The following is a 12,930-nucleotide window of genomic DNA, read 5'->3' as shown; positions in this document are numbered from 1 at the left end:
GCGCCGCCACCACCTGTTCTTCATCTGGAGGGCATATCTAGACTCCGTCTTGGGCTCCGGAGAGGGGAAATCGTCACCATCGTCATCATCAAGCTTCTTCCCTCTCCAATTCCATGAAGCTCTTCGTCGTTCGTGAGTAATCTATTCGTAGGCTCACTGGGCGGTGATGAGTAGGATGAGATCTATCATGTAATCGAGTTAGTTTTGATGGGGATTGATCCCTAGTATCCACTATGTTCTGAGATTGATGTTGCTACTACTTTGCCATGCTTAATGCTTGTCACTAGGGCCCGAGTGCCATGATTTTAGATCTGAAATTGTTATGTTGTCACCAATATATGTGTGTTTTAGATCCGATGTTGCAAGTTGTAGTTACCTACTATGTGTTATGATCCGGCAACCCCGGAGTGACAATAACCGGAACCACTCCCGATGATGACCATAGTTTGAGGAGTTCATGTGTTCACCAAGTGCTAATGCGTTGGTCCGGTTCTTTATTAAAAGGAGAACCTTAATATCCCGTAGTTTCCTTTTGGACCCCGCTGCCACGGGAGGGATGGACAATAGATGTCATGCAAGTTATTTTCCCTAACACGGAATGCATGCCTACATCACATTGACGAACGGGAGCTAGCCACATATCTCTCCGTGTTATAACTGTTGCATGATGAATATCATCCAAACAAATCACCGACCCATTGCCTACGAGTTTGTCCTTCTCCTGGTGTTACTTGTCTTGCTCTGCTGCTGTTACTACTGTTGCTACTGCTGTTACTTGTCTTGCTCTGCTGCTGCTACTACTACTGTTGCTACTGCTGTTACTTGTCTTGCTCTGCTGCTACTGTTGCTACTGCTGTCGCTTCCTACTGTTGCTACTTGCTACTGCTATCACTACTGCTGTTCCTTGCCAGTGCCGTTACTCGCTACTTTGTTGTTACTACTTTGCTTGGAGATACTAATCTTTCAGGTGTGGTTGAATCTGACATATTCAGCTGCTAATACTTGAGAGTATTCTCTCACCTCCCCTCGTGTGAACCAACAAATTTGGGTTGAATACTCTACCCTCGAAAACTGCTACGATCCCACGGGCTAGTGGGCGTCAACAACATTCTTCTATTTTCGATTGTCGGAGAGTGCTAACAACACTCTTCTGGTGCCGTTGCAAAGGGGAAGAACAGTTGACATCATTATTCCTCACAAAACTCTTCAGATGAACACGTCCATGCCTAGAATACTTGATGAATTTCCCTAAGACATCACATTCTTCACGAGATTCCTCAATTGTGTAAATTTTCAAATCTGCACAACTCTAGAACCCAAGACCAGGATGCTTAGCGAAATTCTTCAAACACAATATAGGTCAAATTCCTCAACTTGAGTCATTTTTTAAAATTCCTCAACTCTGAGAACGCAGATGACATCTCCAAATTCTTCGCACCTATACTTTGTTCACAGGTATAAAATGTCAACTAATGAATCACTAGGTTCTCATCAAATTAACTCACTTGCAACATTTCTTGAAGAAAATTTGCCCTTGTCATCAGATTCATCAAGAGTTCGAATTCCTCAAAAAATTCCTCAACCAAATAAAATGGCTGAGAAACAAAACAAAGGTGGCAAGAAGCCAGAGACCAACACTGATTTTGAGATACCTGAAGAAATATACTCTGACTATTGCACGCGTGATGAGGAAATTCATGGCAAAGAAACAAAAGAGAAGCATAAGATTAGGCTTCAAAGAATTGAACGCCGATGGGCAAAGGAGTGGAAAACGTAAAAATACAACACTCTGAAGTATGCTAGGAAGTTTTCCGTCAAGGCTCCTTGCAACAGATCCCTACTGGGAGAATAACAAAGTGCCCATCCCTCAAGCATGTCCATAATTGAAGATTATCCCAAGGACAAACCAAAATATTTGGCAAAACTGAGGAAAATCTCAAAACAAGCAGCATAGACCGCACATGAAGAATAAGTAAATGCAGCTGTTGTTGCCTCCTCCTGTATTGCTGAGGCTTCTCCCACTGAACGAGTTCCACAAGAGGCTCGGGTGAAGAAAAATGAGGAGTTAAATTCCTCAAAACAGGAAAAATCCTCAACCAGCACCAAGTGTTGCTGAAAAATCTTCAACTAGTGCAAAGTTCTCAACTGCTGCAAAGTCTTCACCTCCAATGCAATAAGAGTCAAGTCTGCAACCAACAGGGGCCCCAATTCCCTCAAAATCGTGTGACTGTGGTTTTTCATACAATTCCTCACGTGCGATTCGGGAGATGAAGAAGACTGCTGGGAGAGGAATAAGGCCATGATACGTCCAAAAGGCATCACTACTTTGTATCATAATTTCTCTCAACTCATTGATATATTTCACATTATGATGATGTACTTATAGTGTTTTGGCCTATTTTACACAGTTTACAACTTTCTGGTGCCGAAACAGCACACGCAAGATTCAGCGGAGAAAATAGCCTGAAGAGTCACCATATCAGAGCATCTCCAACAGCGTTGAAAATTTGAGGGAAGAAGTTTCCGAACAGATCCCAAAGATAGTCCAAAGAAGGCCCGGAGGGGGGCCACAGGTCACCCAGACGACCTGCTCGCGCCACCACCCTAGGCTGCACCAGGAGGCCGCCTGGGTGGTGGGTCCCGCCTCCGGTGCTCTCCTTTGGCCTATATGTTCCTCTTGACCTAAAAGTTAAGAGGGGAGAATAGTTTTCGTAGTTCCACCGCCGCTCCGCGGCGGAAACCTACACAGAAGAAATGACCTTTTTGGCGAGAAGATCCGTGGGGGATAACTCCTCCTAGAAGGGGAGATCATCCTCATCGTCATCACCATAATCACGGGCATCATCGAGATCATCATCACCATCATCGCCAACACCAGCACCATCTCCACCTTCATCCCATCTACTTCACCATCGCAATCGGAGTTGTACCTTGCAATATTCATCCCATCTACTCTACCGGTGTTGATTACTCCTTTGTGGTGAATGCTATTGAGTTTTGTTGGAGAATTATTGCTATGACCAGATTGTTAATCTATTTTCATCACCTCTGATCATGATCTCTTTTATGGCTTGTGAGTAGTTCTGTTAGTTCTTGAGGACATGGGAAAAGTCTAGATGCTAGTAGTCATATGATGTTGAAGTAATCTGTGTTAATTGATATTTAAGTTATGGTGTTATTCTTCTAGTGGTGTTATGTGAACGTTGACTACATAACACTTCGCCTTTTTAAGGACCTAGTAGAATGCATCGTGTATAAAGAATGCTTATGGTCGGTTGTCGGAGTGACAGAAACCTGAACCCAGTTCGCATACTTTTGCATGAGGGAGTATTGGATCCTAAAGCTTATTGCTATGGTTAGGCTTTGCCTTAATTTCTCTCTTGTATTTGTGGATGCTTGCAAGAGGGATTAATAATAAGAGTGTACTTGTCTTAGCCTAGACGGTGCACTAGTTAAGGTCCACCCACATAACACGTATCAATACAAAACATAGTACTAAACGGAATATGGAGAAAGCACTTGACTATCTCTCCCGTGTGTCATCGGGACCGCCTTAGTCTTTATAAGTTTAGTCCCTCGGCTTATCCTTTGTGTTCAAAAGGATTGGGCCACTTTCTGCACCTCGGCACCATTTACCTTCCTTGCATTTATTTCCTTGTAGCTATTACTAGAAACCCCATAAAAAGTTACCTTTTAGTACTTGAAGTTATTCCTTGCTCAAGATCACTTGTCAATACTGACTTATCAAAAAGTCTACGATAGATACCCTACACTTGTGGGTCATCAAGACCATTTTCTGGCGCTGTTGCTGGGGAGTGTAGCGCTATTGGTAAGTGAAATTGGTAAGGAAACCTTTACGCTGTACGTGCTGTTTTTGTTTTACTATTTCCATTTCTTTTATCCCTATGGACAACTCTGCTCTTGGTTTGTTGCTTGTGGGGAACCGCCCCAACGCTATTGTGGTGGAGAATCCTCCCCCACCTACTGAAATTGTGCCCTTTAAAATACCAACTGGTATTATTGATTGTGTTTTGGCTAATCGATATGCAGGAGATACACATCCAGGTGAACACTTGCTATATCTTTCACAACTATGCTCCTTACTTAAGCTTACAGGTATATCAATGGATTTTGTTATGAGAAAGCTATTGTCTCTATCATTAAAAGATAAGGCTTTGGATTGGTATAGGCTTCTTGATGAATCTCATTTACTAAATTGGCAAGATCTTATGCCTCTCTTTTATGCAAAGTTTTATCCTGTTCATGAAATACATCGAGACAAGAATTATATTTATAACTTTTGGTCTCGTGATGGAGAAAGCATCGCTCAAGCTTGGGGGAGATTTAAGTCCCTAATGCTCAAATGTCCCAATCATGAGCTCTTGAAAGGAATTATTCTTACAAATTTTTATGCAAGGCTTTCTCGTCAAGATGAAGAGATGCTTGATGCTTCCTCTAGTGGGGAATTCTCCAGCAAAAGCACTGAAGCTAAGTGGGATCTTATTGAAAGGATCCAGAAGAACACTGAAGACTTGGAGATTGATAAATGTATTGAACCCGTTATAAATTATGAGCGTGATTACATTGAGAGCTATGTGAAAACTGATTACTTCAATACCTTTTGCGCTAAGATTGGTCTTGATTCCCAGCTTCTAATTGATTTTTGCAAAGACTTTGCCTCTCATATTGACTCTTCTGAGAAGAAGGAGGATCAACATCGTATACTTTTTAAGGAATTACCTGTTGATATTAATGTTGTTGACCTATTTTGCATGCAATTGAATACGAAAAGCCCTCTTTTCCTGCAAGGATGAGGGATCATTCTTTTGTCATAGGCATCCTGAATAAAAGTGAAAGCACGACTGATGAGCATGAGGACCTGATTAAAGTCGATCCTCAAGTTGCATTAGTCAAGGATCTTGTTACTAGTAATATTGAGGATTCCAATATAAATTTTTGTGGTGTTTCTACTAACCTTGTTACAGCAAAGAATAAAGGCCAAATTTCAGGTACTCCAGTTATATATGTTAAAATAGGAGAACATAATTATTATGGGCTATGTGATTTGGGGTCCAGTTCTAGTGCTATTCCTTTTTCACTTAATCAAGAGATCATGAATGAGATTCTACCAAGTTAAATTGAAGAAGTCGATGTTACTATTCATCTTGCAAATAAAGAAACTATATCTCCTATTGGAATTGTTTGAGATGTTGAAGTTCTATGTGGAAAGGTAAAATATCCTACCGACTTTCTAGTACTTGGTTCAGTGCAAGATAGTTTTTGCCCTATTATCTTTGGAAGGCCTTTTCTCAAAACTTCTGGAGCTATTATAGATTGGAGGAAAGGAAAAGTATCTGTTGAATTCAATGGTGAGCCATGTGAATTTAACTTTTCTAAATCCGTGAAGCAAACTTGTGGTATTGATCTACCTAGTAATGATAAAAGTATTGAAGAGGTTGCTTCTGTTGCTATTCCTCCTAACGATCCTTTGCAGCAATTTATGGAAAACCACGAGAATGATATGCATATGCAGGAAAGGAATGAGCTAGATGACATATTCTTGAGACAACCTGCTATCCTGAAGCACAACCTTCCGGCTGAGTCTTTGGGAATTTTGTTGAAACCAAAAGAAGACCCGGTGTTTGATCTTAAACCTCTTCCCAATACGCTCAAGTATGCTTATTTAGATGAACAGAAAGTATATCTTGTTATTATCAGTGCCAACCTTTGAGGATATGAAGAAGAGCGATTATTGGAAGTCCTTCGTAAACACCGAGGCGCTATTGGATATACCCTTGATGATCTTAAGGGGATTAGTCCATCTATTTGTCAGTATACTATCAATCTTGAGCCTGATGCTAAACCGGTTGTTGATCATCAACGACGGTTGAATCCGAAGATGAAGGATGTTGTGAGGACAGAAATCCTCAAGCTACTAGCCGCAGGTATTATCTACCCTATAGCTGATAGTAAGTGGATAAGTCCGGTACATTGTGTTCCCAAGAAAGGAGGTACGACTCTGGTTCCTAATGATAAGAATGAACTAATACCTCAAAGAATTATTATTGGATATAGAATGTGTATTGATTACAGGAAGCTAAACAAGGCAACCGGGAAGGACCCCTACCCGCTGCCGTTCATCGACAAAATGCTTGAATGGTTATCCAAAAACACTCACTTTTTCTATCTTGATGGGTACTATGAATTCTCTCAAATTCATGTTAACACTGCCAATCAAAAGAAGACCACTTTTACTTGTCCCTTTAGTACTTATGCTTATAGGCGTATGCCTTTTGGTTTATGCAATGCTCCTGCTACCTTTCAAAGGTGTATGTGTGCTATCTTTCATGGTTTTTGTGACGAAATTGTGGAGGTCTTCATGGACAATTTCTCCATCTATGGAACCTCTATTGACCATTGTCTCCATTACCTTAATAAAGTTTTGCAGAGATGTGAGGAGACGAACTTGGTACTCAAGTGGGAGAAGTGCCACTTCATGGTCAATGAGGGAATTATTCTTGGCCACAAGATTTCTGGAAAAGGAATCGAGGTTGACAGGGAAAAGGTTGAAGCAATCGAGAGAATGCCTTATCCAAAGGACATGATAGGTATTCGTGGTTACCTCGGTCATGCTGGTTTCTATAGAAGATTTATTAAAGACTTTCCTAAGACTTCGAAACCCCTCAATAATCTTATCTAGAAGGATATTCCTTTTTTATTTGATGAAGATTGTAAGGAAGCCTTCGAAGTTCTTAAGAAAGCCTTGATAACCGCCCCTATAGTCCAACCACCTGATTAGAATTTGCCTTTTGAAATCATGTGTGATACTAGTGATTTTGCGGTTGGAGCTGTGTTAGGACAAAGGGTTGATAAGAAATAGAATGTTATCCCTTATTCTAGCAAAACCCTTGATAGTTCTCAAAAGAATTACGCTACTACTGAGAAAGAATTTTTAGCGTTGGTGTTTTCTTGTGATAAATTTAGGCCTTACATTATTGATTCTAAAGTCATCATTCATACTGATCATGCTCCTATTAAGTATCTTATGGAAAAGAAGGATGCCAAACCAAGGCTTATCAGATGGGTCCTTCTTCAAGAATTTGATTTGTAGATTGTTGATAGGAAAGGAGCAGACAGCCCTGTAGCAGACAACCTTTCCAGGATGGAGGACATACCACATGATCCTATTTCGGTCAACGATAGTTTTCCTGATGAACAATTAGTTGTTTTGCAGGTGAAATCCAATTCACATCCATGGTATGCAGATTATGCTAACTTTATTGTTGCATAGTTTTTGCCTCTAGGTTTAACATTCCAGCAGCCGAAGAAGTTCTTCCATGACTTTAAGTATTACTTTTGGGATGACCCACATCTTTTTAGAGAAGGCGCGGATGGACTTGTGAGGAGATGCATAGCGGAGCATGAGCATAAGGATATTTTGAGACAATGTCATAGCAGTCCTTATGGAGGACATCATGACAGTGAGGGACCACACACAAGGTTCTCCAATCAAGTTTTTGTTGGCCTACTCTTTTTAAAGATGCTAGAAATTATGTTTTATCTTGTGATAAGTGCCAAAGAGTTGGTAATATTAGTAGGAGGAATGAGATGCCTATGAATTATTTTCTAGTCATTGAGCCTTTTGATTGCTGGGGTTTTGATTTTATGGGTCCTTTCCCTCCTTCACACAAGTACACTCACATATTAGTAGTTGTTGATTATGTGACCAAGTGGGTTGAAGCAATCCCCACTGAAAGTGTTGATCACTAGACATCTTTGAAAATGCTCAAGGATGTAATCTTCCCTAGGTTTGGTGTACCTAGGTACCTCATGACCGACGGAGGATCACATTTTACACACGGTGCTTTTAGAAAAGCTCTAGCAAAATATAATGTTAATCATAGAATTGCTTCACATTACCACCCTCAAACAAGTGGGCAAGTTTAGCTCACAAATAGAGAGATCAAGCTGATCTTGCAAAAGATAGTGAACAGTTCTTGAAAGGACTGGTCCAATAAGCTAGGAGATGCCTTGTGGGCGTATAGAACTGCTTACAAAAATCCCATGGGGATGTCTCCGTATAAGATGGTCTATAGAAAGGCATGCCATCTACCTCTAGAGTTAGAGCACAAAGCTTTCTGGGCTGTTAGAGAGCTTAATGTTGATCCAAAGCTTGCTGGTGAAAAGCGTCTCATGAACTTGACTTCTCTAGATGAGTGGAGAAGTGAAGCTTACGAGAGCGCAAAAATGTTCAAAGAAAATGTATAGAAGTGGCACTACAAGAGAATTTTGAAACATGAATTTAATGTTGGTAACAAAGTTTTGTTGTATAGATCTTGTTTCAGGTTTTCTCCACGTAAATTACTTTCCAAGTGGGAAGGACCGTACCATATCGAAGAAGTCTACCGCTTCGGTTAATCAAGATTAATAATTTTGAAGGCACAAAACCACATGTTGTGAATGGGCAAAGACTCAAGCATTACATGGCTGGAGACCCCATCAATGTAGAGGTGGATGTGATACAGGTAGCTACTCACGAAGAACATATTGCAACACTGTATCAGACACCGACGGAAGTAGAAGAAGAATAGGTATTAAATACGGTAAGGAAACTTCGCGAACATCAATAAAAGTTCTGTATTATGTGTTTTTAGAAAATTAGAAAAATTCTGAGCCGAAGCGGAGCCGGAGAGGAGCTCCAGGTGCTCGAGGCGACCTGGTGGCGCGGGCTAGCCCCTGGCCGCGCCAGGAGGCCGCCTGGACCACCCGGACTTCGTCTCCAACTCTGCTTTGGCTTGTTACCTTCCTTTTAGTGCAATTTTTTGCTATATATTTTCCCGGATCGTCCCGACTTTGTATCTTGCGATTCCATGTGTTTTCTTTTCAATTTGTTTGTGCCAAGAGAACTTTCAACAAACTTAGGTGCCATGGCTTCCCCAAAATCTCCCAAGGACAAGTTCCTCGTCAACATCATCAACTCTTACCTTGCAGAGGTAAAGAGACACCCTCAAACACTTTGGGTGGAGGATGGTGTTCTCCACAAAGAAGATTTGAAGGGACCTGTCAAGGAGGGGAGCACCAGGGCCAGGCTGGAAGAAGTGGAGCAAGAAATCTTCAAGTACAAGTTGATGATCGAGCGTGGTGTCGAGGCCAAGTGTGATATCATCGCTGAGCGAAACAGGGAACATGAGGAGGAGACGAAGGAAGTGCGGTCAATCATATCCGCACTAGAAACCAAAGTGTTCGAGCTTCAAGGGCACATCTATGACCTTCAAAACCAGAACTGTGAGTATGAACTTAAGTTTTTGCGCATAGGCTTATCTGCCGAAAGCAGGATCTTGGAGACTCGAGAATCCTATGTGGAGGAAGGACCTCTGCCATGGAAGCGTCTCGCTAAGGATTACCTGAGGAACAAGAACAAGGATGAAGAGTGAAATCTTCATGGGTAATGGCATTCCCTTAGCTTGTTCCAAGCTTGGGGGAGTGTCCGGTATCTTTATTTTTATCCTTTACCTTCTATGGTCAAGTTAAGTGTCGTATCATGTCTAGGGAAGTTATATTATGAAATAGGTGTTTGCATTGAGGTCTATCACTCCTTTGTGGAGAGTCTTGTATTCGTGAGCGTGCAGTGTCTATGATGGAGTATTAATGAGAAGTCTATTGGTTTCTTTACCGCACTTGGAATTCTCTTCATGCAATCGATCTTATATGATGATTCTTATGGGAGTATTGATCTTAAATATCAGGTATGGCTTTCAAAACTTTATTTAATCTTGGCAAACATAGCATTGGTCATAACAACAAGCATGGGTTGTTCTAGTAGTGACATAGCCAAAACCTTTATGTTCTTATGCTTGAAGTGTTATGCTGACAAGGAAGACAACCTGATGTTTTATGCCAATTCTTTATGTTAAACTTTATATTGTTTTGCATTCAAGTCAACATTATTTTTCTGCTCTCAAAATCCTTTCCTAACCAACCCTTGCACTCAGCGGGAATACTGTTTGTGCATCCATACCCTGAAACCTCAACATTCCCAAGAGTCCACCATACCTTCCCTATACGTGGTATTTCACCGCCACTCCTAAAGTGTATTACTCATGTGCTATCTTTAAACCTTCAAATATTACTCCCTATTTTGTGCCTCTTCTTTAGCTCATTAGGAAGTAGTAGGTAATTCATGATCTTCTCATACTGGACAAGTTTTATCCTGGGTTTGCATGTAATCTGCGAACCCCTAACTCCAGAAGGGACTGGCATGAGCACGCCCAGCTCATAAAATATAATAACAACAAACAAAACCTCCTTCATGCTTTGTTGATGAGAAATAAGAAACTTTGGTAGTGATAAACAAAGGAGACTAAGGGGATGTGATTGTCTCCACCTACACAGAAGAAAAGACCTTTCCGGCGGGCAGATTCCATCGGGGACAACTCCTCCCGGAAGGGGAGACCGTCCTCATCATCATCACCCTCGTCATGGGCATCATTGAGATCATCATAACCAGGCAACACCAGCACCATCTCCACCTTCATCCCATCTACTCCACTATTGCAATCGGAGTTGTACCTTGCACTATTCATCCCCTCTACTCTATCGGTGTTGATTACTCCTTTGTGGTGGATGATATTGTGTTTTGTTGGAGAATTATTGTTATGACCATATTGTCAATCATATTTTCATCACCTCTGATCATGATCTCTTTTATGTCTTGTGAGTAGTTCCGTTACTTCTTGAGGACATGGGAAAAGTCTAGATGCTAGTAGTCATATGATGTTGAAGTACTATGTGTTGATTGATATTTAAGTTATGGTGTTATTCTTCTAGTGTTGTTATGTGAACGTTGACTACATAACACTTCGCCTTTTTAAGGACCTACGGGAATGCATCGTGCATAAAGAATGCTTATGGTGGGTTGTCGGAGTGACAGAAACCTGAAGCCCAGTTCGCATACTTTTGCATGAGGGAGTATTGGATCCTAAAGCTTATTGCTATGGTTAGGCTTTGCCTTAATTTCTCTCTTGTATTTGCGGATGCTTGCAAGAGGGATTAATCATAAGAGTGTACTTGTCTTAGCCTAGACGGTGCACTAGTTAAGATCCACCCACATAACAGTTATCAATACAAAACATAGTACTAGACGGAATATGGAGAAAGCACTTGACTATCTCTCCCGTGTATCCTCGGGAATGCCTTAGTCTTTATAAGTTTAGTCCCTCGGCTTATCCTTTGTGTTCAAAAGGATTGGGCCACTTGCTGCACCTCGGCACCATTTACTTTCCTTGCATTTATTTCCTTGTTGCTATTACTAGAAAACCCATAACAAGTTACCTTTCAGTACTTGTAGTTATTCCTTGCTCAAGATCACTTATCAATACCTTCTGCTCCTCGTTGGGTTCGACACTCTTACTTATTGAAAGGATACGGTAGATTCCCTACACTTGTGGGTCATCAGGCCATGCCCAAAGAAATCGGTCCTCAACATTCCTTCCGCGTCAGAAGATGAAGAATATGATGATGATGCACTTGGAGCCATCATGAGAAACAAACAAAAAAGGGTTGCACAAGGAAAAGGTGTCACCATCCCCTCACACTGGATCCAAAGGTGGTACTGGATTTCATTGACGTATGGTTTGAAGATACAAACACACCCATTGATGACTTGAAGATTCCACCTGGACGTTGTCACAAGGTAGCGTCTTTCATCAATGAAGAAAAGTGGAAGGCTCAGCAAGCCAAACAAGCAAAAAGAGCAAATACTCAAAAGGAGAAGTATTTGCAACAAAATCTGTTGAACATGTTGCCAGAGCAACTTGTCTCTACTCAAGCTGAGATCAAATTCCTCACTGAGAAATTCACAATCTACAATGCTGACAGGCAGGGAGCCAAGATGCGATTTGTCACGCACTCTACTAAAGTCATAGGAGATTACAATGAAAGGGTTGCAGTACCACCACAACCATCAATTCCTGAGACCAGCACGGCTGTAATGCCTCAAGACTCTACTACTGAGCCTGATGCTGAAGAAACCACCCGGCATGCTGATGAACCTACCAGGCCAGCTAACATATACGCTATGCCTGAGGAAAATGCTCCTTCACCAAAGTCTTCAAAGGTGAAGAAAATCAATCTTCCTTCTGCATCAGAAGTGAAGAAAACAAAAGTTGCTGAAAAGGAAGCTAAGAAGAGAAAAGCATCAACTGCCTCAGAGTCCTTAGAAGCAAAACGAATGAGGACTTTGGAGAGTTCCTCAAGAGCTCCCATCGATGGTACACTACTCAGCACTCCACCATCATATGTGATTGGACCATATGGTGAGGAATATACCATCCCAGAAGATGATGAAGAAATGGAAGAAAATTGCTCTACTGCCTCAAGACCCATGGATGAGGCAATTCAAGTTGATGAGATTCCTCAAGATCAAATACCTCAAGATAAGATTCCTCAAGAGCAAATACCTCAAGCCTCAAATCCTCCTCCTCGGAACACAGAGGTGTCGGTTAAAGAAAAAGGTGGAGATGTGGACATTGGCTTCACCACACCAGTGAGGCATGATGAATTCTGGGCAGAAGCTCACCCAAATTCGCCACTGGCCACTCGAATTCCTCAAACACATGTATCCCCAACAGCCACTGAAGTTCTGACTGGATCTGAAGCACAAAGCACTTCGACGAAGTCTGTCTCAGCTCAAGCATTAGCTGCATCAGCCGATGAACCACAAAAGGTTGAAGAAACTGTTGTGCCAGAAACACATACATCGGCACAACATATTCCTCATACTAAAGAACAAGTGCCAAAAGAGAGTGCACCTGTTCAAAATGAAGAAACTGCTGAAGAACTAATTGTTGAAAATCCTGAAACAACAGTCGTGGTGGCTAAAATTCCTTAAGCAGATGAAATTCCTCAGCTAAATCTTCAACCAAAGCCTCG

Source organism: Hordeum vulgare, chromosome 3H, assembly GCF_904849725.1.
Source record: "Hordeum vulgare subsp. vulgare chromosome 3H, MorexV3_pseudomolecules_assembly, whole genome shotgun sequence".
NCBI classification, from domain to species: domain Eukaryota; kingdom Viridiplantae; phylum Streptophyta; class Magnoliopsida; order Poales; family Poaceae; genus Hordeum; species Hordeum vulgare.
Note: the sequence above shows the minus strand (reverse complement) of the source record.